The following is a 7,908-nucleotide window of genomic DNA, read 5'->3' as shown; positions in this document are numbered from 1 at the left end:
ATTAATTGCTCGGTGTCTAAGGCAAGTGGTTTAAGAAGGTGGTTTTCAATTGGTTCCGTTGTCTGACCTGACCAACTCAGTTGGTGTCTAAGGAAAGCAACAAGCAGGGGACCTCCCATATCTTACACTTACCTGGCCGAGATAGTTAGTCAGTTTTGGGCTTGGAGTGCTTGAAGGCGATCTTGGAACAGTTAGGAGCTGTCTAGATCTAGGTTAACCCTAGGATAGAAAGTCCATTTTGTGCTAACTTGTTTGCTATTAAAATTTAAACCTAATTAAAATACTCTTCTCTTTCATTTCTAGATTTAGGATTCCTTAGGACTCATCTCTAGAACTCTTTTTTCTCTCCTTCCTCTTCTCTCTTCTCTTAAAAAAAAAAAAGGGATAATAATCTTTCAAAATTATAACTTGAAAAAGAGAATCGGGTCGACTTGTGAGAATTGAATCAAACCCCATTTCAAGTCAAGAAATTGAACGTACTTGTAAACAAAACATTAAAGCAGTCAGAGAAAGAAAGAAATCTGAGGCAAAAGTAGATCCAGAAATGGTTGAAGATCCAAGGAGAGAAGTAATCCTAGTAGGGAATAATGAGGTTGCTTGAGAGGCAAACCCCAGGGCACTGCGGGATTATGCCATGCCTACCGTGAATGGAGCTTCATCTAGCATCACAAGACCACCTGTGCAAGCAAACAACTTTGAGATCAAGCCTGCTTTGATCCAAATGATCCAGACAGCAGTTCAGTTTGAAGGATTGCCCAATGATGACCCTAATGCTCACATTGCAAACTTCTTGGAGATATGTGATACCCTTAAGCATAATGGAGTGTCAGATGATGCAATTCGGTTAAGATTGTTCCCATTTTTACTTAGAGACAAGGCTAAAGTTTGGTTACAGTCTCTTCCTGCTGGCTCGATCACCACTTGGAATGACTTAGCACAAAAATTTTTGACAAAATTCTTTCCACCTGCTAAGACTGTCAAGTTGAGGACTGACATCCAAACCTTCGTGCAATTCGATATGGAGACCTTATATGAAGCCTGGGAAAGATTCAAGGATTTGCTTAGGAGGTGTCCACACCATGGACTGCCTAAATGGTTGGTTGTGCAAACCTTCTACAATGGGCTGAACAACCATACCAGAATTAATATTGATGCTGCTGCTGGAGGTTCATTGATGGGAAGTCGCTTGATGAGGCCTATGATCTTTTGGAGGAAATGGCCAACAATAATTACCAATGGCCCAATGAGAGAAACATGGCGAGGAGACCGGCTGGGGTTCATGAGATAGACGCTATTACTGCACTCAATGCAAAGGTAGACACTTTTTTCAAAAAATTAGATTATTTGTCTATTAATGCTGTCAATACTTGTGTGCAGACCTGTGAGATGTGTACTGGGCAACATGCTACTCGAGATTGTCCGATTGACAGCTCATTCATGCCTCCAGTACAAGAACAAGTGCAATATGTGGCAAACCAAGGAAGGCAACAGAATAATCCATACTCAAACACCTACACGCCTCCTGGAAGAACCATCCAAATTTTTTCTGAAAAAATCAACAGCAACAACAGAATTATCAGAATAGAGGACCACCTGGTTTTCCACAGCAAGAAAAGAAGTCTAACCTGGAAGAATTGGTTGCAACTCTCACCAAGGCCACTACTGATTTCATGGGTGAAACTAAGGCAAACTTTCAAAACCAGCAAGCTGCCATTAAAAACTTGGAAATACAAATGGGACAGTTGGCCAACATGGTAGCTAACAGAACTCAAGGGTCATTGCCTAGCAATACTGAAACGAACCCGAAGGAGCATGTGAAGACAATTACCTTGAGGAGTGGAAAACAACTAGGGGAACAACAAGGGAAAGAGCCTGTTAAAAAATAAGTAAAGGAACAAACTCAAGAAGAGACTATGGTCAAAGAGAAGCTAAAAGAGAAAAAGGAAAAGCCAGTAAAGCCCTACAATCCACCAGTTTCTTTTCCTCAAAGGCTCAAGCAAAGTAAGGATGACAAGAACTTTCTGAAGTTTTTGGAGGTCTTCAAGAAACTACACATAAATATTCCATTTGCGGAGGCATTAGCTCAGATGCCTAGCTATGCCAAATTCTTGAAGGACATCCTTTCCAAAAAGAGAAGGCTAGAGGATCATGAGACAGTCATGCTCACCGAAGAGTGCAGTGCAATCATTCAGAACAAGTTGCCATCAAAATTAAAGGATCCAGGGAGTTTTACAATTCCATGCAATATTGGCAATATCGAATTCACTAAAGCATTGTGCGATTTAGGTGTTAGCATTAACTTAATGCCTTTATCTATTTTCAGGAAGCTTGGACTAGGGGATGTGAAACCGACCAATGTCTCATTACAACTAGCTGATCGATCGGTGACATATCCTAAAGGCATAGTGGAGGATGTATTAGTCAAGGTGGACAAATTTATCTTCCCAGTGGATTTCATTGTCTTGGATATGGAGGAAGATAGAGAGGTTCCTTTGATATTGGGGCGTCCATTCCTTGCAACTGGCAAGGCACTTATAGATGTCCATGAGGGTAAGCTTACTTTAAGAGTGGGACAAGAAGAGGTAATTTTTAACGTACTTAATTCTTCTAAATATCCTCTTGAGAATGATGAATGTTTTAGATTAGATGTGATTAATAAATTTGTTAGTGAAATAATTGACAATTCTGAATATGACTTGATTGATGGTGTTAAAAATAAACAGCATGTTGATGTATTAAATGATGTTGAGAAAATACAGGATTCAATAGAGGCTAAGACAAACCTCAAGCTTGAGCTTAAGCAGCTCCCTTCTCACTTAAGATATGCATTCTTGGGAGACTCATCTATTTTTCCTGTCATTATATCTGCTCATTTGTCTGCTGAACAAGAGAAAAAATTGTTGCATGTGTTGAAAAAGCATAAGAAAGCACTAGGCTGGTCTATTGATGATATTAAGGGAATTAGTCCCAGTATATGCATGCATAAAATTTTAATGGAAGAAAACTACAAACCTTCAATTGAGCATCAACGTAGGTTAAATCCTAATATGAAGGAAGTAGTTAGAGTTGAAGTAATGAAGTTACTTGATGCAGGAATTATCTACCCTATTTCTGATAGTAGTTGGGTGAGTCCTGTTCAAGTAGTTCCTAAGAAAGGAGGGATGACTATTATTACAAATAATAAAAATGAGTTGATACCCACTAGAACAGTCACTGGTTGGCGTGTGTGTATTGATTATAGGAAGTTAAACAAAGCCATACGAAAGGATCATTTTTCTTTGCCTTTTATTGACCAGATGCTTGAGAGATTGTCCGGATATCCCTTCTACTATTTTTTAGATGGTTATTCAGGATATTTTCAAATTTTTATTGTACCTGAGGATCAAGAAAAAACTACATTTACTTATCCATATGGAACATTTGTATATAGGAGATGCCATTTGGGTTATGTAATGCACCTGCAACTTTTCAAAGATGTATGATGTCTATATTCTCTGATATGGTTGAAAAATTCATTGAAATCTTTATGGATGATTTTTCAAGTTTTGGTCCTTCTTTTGATATGTGTTTGACTAACCTCTCCCAAGTTCTACAGCATTGTGAAGAAACTAATCTTGTGTTGAACTGGGAGAAATGTCATTTTATGGTGCAGGAAGGAATAGTTTTAGGCCATAAGATTTCATCTAGAGGGATAGAAGTAGACAAAGCAAAGGTGGAGGTCATTGAGAAATTACCACCACCAACATCTATTAAAGGAGTGAGGAGTTTCTTAGGGCATGCTGGCTTCTATAGAAAATTTATAAAAGACTTCTCTAAAATTACCAAACCTCTTTGTAATTTATTGATCAAGGATGCACCTTTTAAAATTACTGATGAGTGTTTGGTTGCTTTTAACAGGTTAAAGAGAGAATTAATCTCAGCTCCTATCATCACTGCACCTGATGAATCTACCATTTGAACTCATGTGTGATGCAAGCGACTATGCTATAGGAGCAGTCTTGGGACAAAGAAAGGAGAATAGATTTCATGTGGTGTACTATGCGAGTCGAACACTAAATAATGCACAGTTGAACTATGCCACCACAGAGAAAGAGTTGCTCGCTATTGTTTTTGCTTTTGATAAATTTAGGCCATATCTTATAGGAGCAAAAATAATAGTTTATACTGATCACTCAGTAATTAAATATTTACTTGAAAAGAAGGATGCGAAACCGAGACTAATTCGTTGGGTGCTCTTATTGCAGGAATTTTACTTGGAGATTAGGGACAAGAAAGGAGCAGAAAATCTTGTAGCAGATCACTTGTCTCGGTTAGAGTTAAGTAAAGAAATTGAGAACATTGAGGTACCCATTAATGAGTCATTCCCTGATGAGCAATTATTCGCATTACTCACATCTAGTACACCCTGGTATGCTGATATTGTTAATTTTAAGGCATGTGATATTATTCCTCCAGAATTTAATTACCAGCAAAAAAAATTTTTTTTACATGATGCAAAATATTATTTTTGGGAGATCCATATTTATATAAGTATTGTCCAGATCAGCTTATTAGGAAATGTGTGCCTGATGATGAAATTAAAAATATTTTAAAACACTACCATTCATTAGAGTGTGGAGGCCATTTTGGACCCAACAAAATAGCTGTTAAAGTATTACAGTGTGGTTTCTATTGGCCTAACCTGTTTAAAGATGCTATTGCTTTTGTTTCTTCTTGTGACCGATGTCAAAGAACTGAAAATATTTCTTTTAGATAGAAAATGCCACTAACCAATATCCTTGAAGTAGAACTGTTCGATGTGTGGGGATTAGATTTTATGGGGCTTTTTCCACCTTCTCATTCAAACCAATACATCCTGGTGGTGGTGGATTATGTATCCAAATGGATTGAGGTAGTAGCACTTCCCTCTAATGATGCCAAGAGTGTGCTCAAATTCTTAAAGAAATACATATTCACACACTTTGATATTCCAAGAGCTATCATCACGGATGGAGGTAAGCATTTTTGTAATCGTTATTTAGATTCTCTATTGACAAAATATGGTGTTACTCATCTGTAGGAACACCATATCATCCTCAAACAAGTGGACAAGTAGAGATCTCCAACCGTGAAATTAAAAGAATATTGGAAACTACTGTCAACTCATCAAGAAAGGACTGGTCCCTAAAATTAGATGATGCGTTATGGACATATAGAACAGCATTCAAAATGCCAATTGGGATGTCCCCGTATCGTCTAGTTTATGAAAAGCATGTCATTTACCTGTGGAGCTAGAGCATCGAGCTTACTGGGCAACTAGGTTGCTAAATTTCAATATGGAAGCTGTTGGGGAGAAAAGGTTATTACAGCTTAATGAACTTGATGAGTTCCGTCTCATGCATATGAAAATGCAAGAATTTACAAGGAGAGAACGAAAAGATGGCATGACAAACATATTGTGAGGCGTGAATTCTAAGCAGGTAAAAGGTGTTGCTGTATAACTCTCGCCTAAAGCTATTTCCAGGCAAGCTCCGGTCTAGGTGGTCAGGTCCATTTGAGATTATACAAGTTTTTCCACATGAAGCTGTTGAGCTGAAGAGTGGTGATAGGACCTTCAAGGTCAATGGGCAAAGGTTGAAGGAATACATAGATGGAGGATTTGAGCAACCAAAAACCTCCATAGCACTGACATAATGCATTGGGATAGTCAAGCTAATGACTATAAACTAGCGCTTCTTGGGAGGCAACCCAAGCAAAATTCTTTTTATTTTTATTTTTATTTTTATTTTTTTTTTGAGTCAATTTTAATCCTCACTATATTTTAAGGTTTGAATGGACGTTGTTCACTTTTTGTAGGCACATTGAAGAAGACAAGAGAGATGAAATGATTGAGGACGAGCTGCAAACTCGCACAAACGCATAGGCACGCTACAAAGGGGAGTACCCCTAACCTTTAAGAATGCCTTGCTATAATATGTATTGTGATGATGATCTTGTCATTGAGCACAATGTCCAATTCAGATTTGGGGGTGCATTTGCATGAGCATTTCGTGTTAATAATATAGGATTGCCATTATGTTTGCATCTTTGTCTTTATTTTTTAATAAAAAAAAAATTGGAATGTTGATTCATTGATCACTTGTAAGGATATAGAGGGAGATAATTTTACTTTTGTGTTATTGTTTGGCTATCTTAGCTTTAAATTTGGAAGTCAAATTCAGGGATTGACTGTTTTAAACTTGTAAATACTTAAATAAAATCTCGTATAGGAGATAGTTACTTTGCTTCGCCAATCCTATTTGTGAGCTTTGTTGCAATAAAATGTAGACAATTTACTTGGAGAAATGATATAGGCATTCCTTTAGCATATCCTTTTTGACCCCTTATATTTTCTTTTCATCCTATCTCATATCTACTGTTCATATTTTTTGAGAATAAATTGATTATAATGGTTAGAGCATACTGAATTTCTAGTTTTCCTTCCATTCAAAAAAAAAAAAAAGCACAATCTACTCCACTGTTTCAAGTTGCCTAGTAACTAGGAGCATTCATGAGCCCCATGTTTGCTTTTACGTCAAACAGTGACTTGAATTATGAGTATGCAAAGCACTTTGAATATATGACTTGCTGAGTAACCGGGTGCCTTCATCACCAATGAGTACGCAAGTCACTGTTTGGATGGTTCTTCCAGGCAGGCATGTAGGTGTTTGAGTATGGATTATTCTGTTGCCTTCCTTGATTTGCCACATATTGCACTTGTTCTTGTACTGGAGGCATGAATGAGCTGTCAATCGGGTAATCTCGAGTAGCATGTTGCCCAGTACACATCTCACAGGTCTGCACACAAGTATTGACAGCATTAATAGATAAATGATCTAATTTTTTGAAAAGAGTGTCTACCTTTGCATTGAGTGCAGTAATAGCGTCTATCTCATGAACCCCAGCCGGTCTCCTCGCCATGTTTCTCTCATTGGGCCATTGGTAATTGTTGTTGGCCATTTCCTCCAAAAGATCATAGGCCTCATCAAGCGACTTCCCCATCAATGAACCTCCAGCAGCAGCATCAATATTAATTCTGGTATGGTTGTTCAGCCCATTGTAGAAGGTTTGCACAACCAACCATTTAGGCAGCCCATGGTGTGGACACCTCCTAAGCAAATCCTTGAACCTTTCCCAGGCTTCATATAAGGTCTCCATATCGAATTGCATGAAGGTTTGGATGTCAGTCCTCAACTTGGCAGTCTTAGCAGGTGGAAAGAATTTTGTCAAAAATTTTTGTGCTAAGTCATTCCAAGTGGTGATCGAGCCAGCAGGAAGAGGCTGTAACCAAACTTTAGCCTTGTCTCTAAGTGAAAATGGGAACAATCTTAACCGAATTGCATCATCTGACACTCCATTATGCTTAAGGGTATCACATATCTCCAAGAAGTTTGCAATGTGAGCATTAGGGTCATCATTGGGCAATCCTCCAAATTGAACTACTGTCTGGATCATTTGGATCAAAGCAGGCTTGATCTCAAAGTTGTTTGCTTGCACAGGTGGTCTTGTGATGCTAGATGAAGCTCCATTCACGGTAGGCATGGCATAATCCCGCAGTGCCCTGGGGTTTGCCTCTCTAGCAACCTCATTATTCCCTACTAGGATTACTTCTCTCCTTGGATCTTCAGCCATTTCTGGATCTACTTTTGCCTCAGATTTCTTCCCTTCTCTGACTGCTTTAATGTTTTGTTTACAAGTACATTCAATTTCTTGACTTGAAATGGGGTTTGATTCAATTCTCACAAGTCGACCCGATTCTCTTTTCCAAGTTGTAATTTTGATAGATTATTATCCTTTTTTTTTTTAAAGAGAAGAGAGAAGAGGAAGGAGAGAGAAAAGAGTTCTAGAGATGAGTCCTAAGGAATCCTAAATCTAGAGATGAAAGAGAAG

The 7,908-nt window shown here is 38.2% G+C and overlaps 2 non-coding genes across 2 annotated transcripts; one reads left to right on the top strand and one right to left on the bottom strand.

Annotated features, from left to right (window-relative positions):
• Nucleotides 1-979: 979 nt before the first annotated feature.
• On the bottom strand, nt 980-1,086 carry LOC140852717 (small nucleolar RNA R71). Its single transcript, XR_012135619.1, has one exon. It is a non-coding gene; the product is annotated as a small nucleolar RNA R71 (small nucleolar RNA).
• A 6,022-nt stretch (nt 1,087-7,108) lies between these two features.
• Nucleotides 7,109-7,215, top strand: LOC140852715 (small nucleolar RNA R71). Its single transcript, XR_012135617.1, has one exon. It is a non-coding gene; the product is annotated as a small nucleolar RNA R71 (small nucleolar RNA).
• The last annotated feature ends 693 nt before the right edge of the window (nt 7,216-7,908 follow it).

This window comes from Elaeis guineensis, chromosome 11 (assembly GCF_000442705.2).
Source record: "Elaeis guineensis isolate ETL-2024a chromosome 11, EG11, whole genome shotgun sequence".
NCBI classification, from domain to species: Eukaryota; Viridiplantae; Streptophyta; class Magnoliopsida; order Arecales; family Arecaceae; genus Elaeis; species Elaeis guineensis.
The sequence above is the reverse complement of the archived record's forward strand: the minus strand, read 5'-3'. Positions and strand labels throughout refer to the sequence as shown.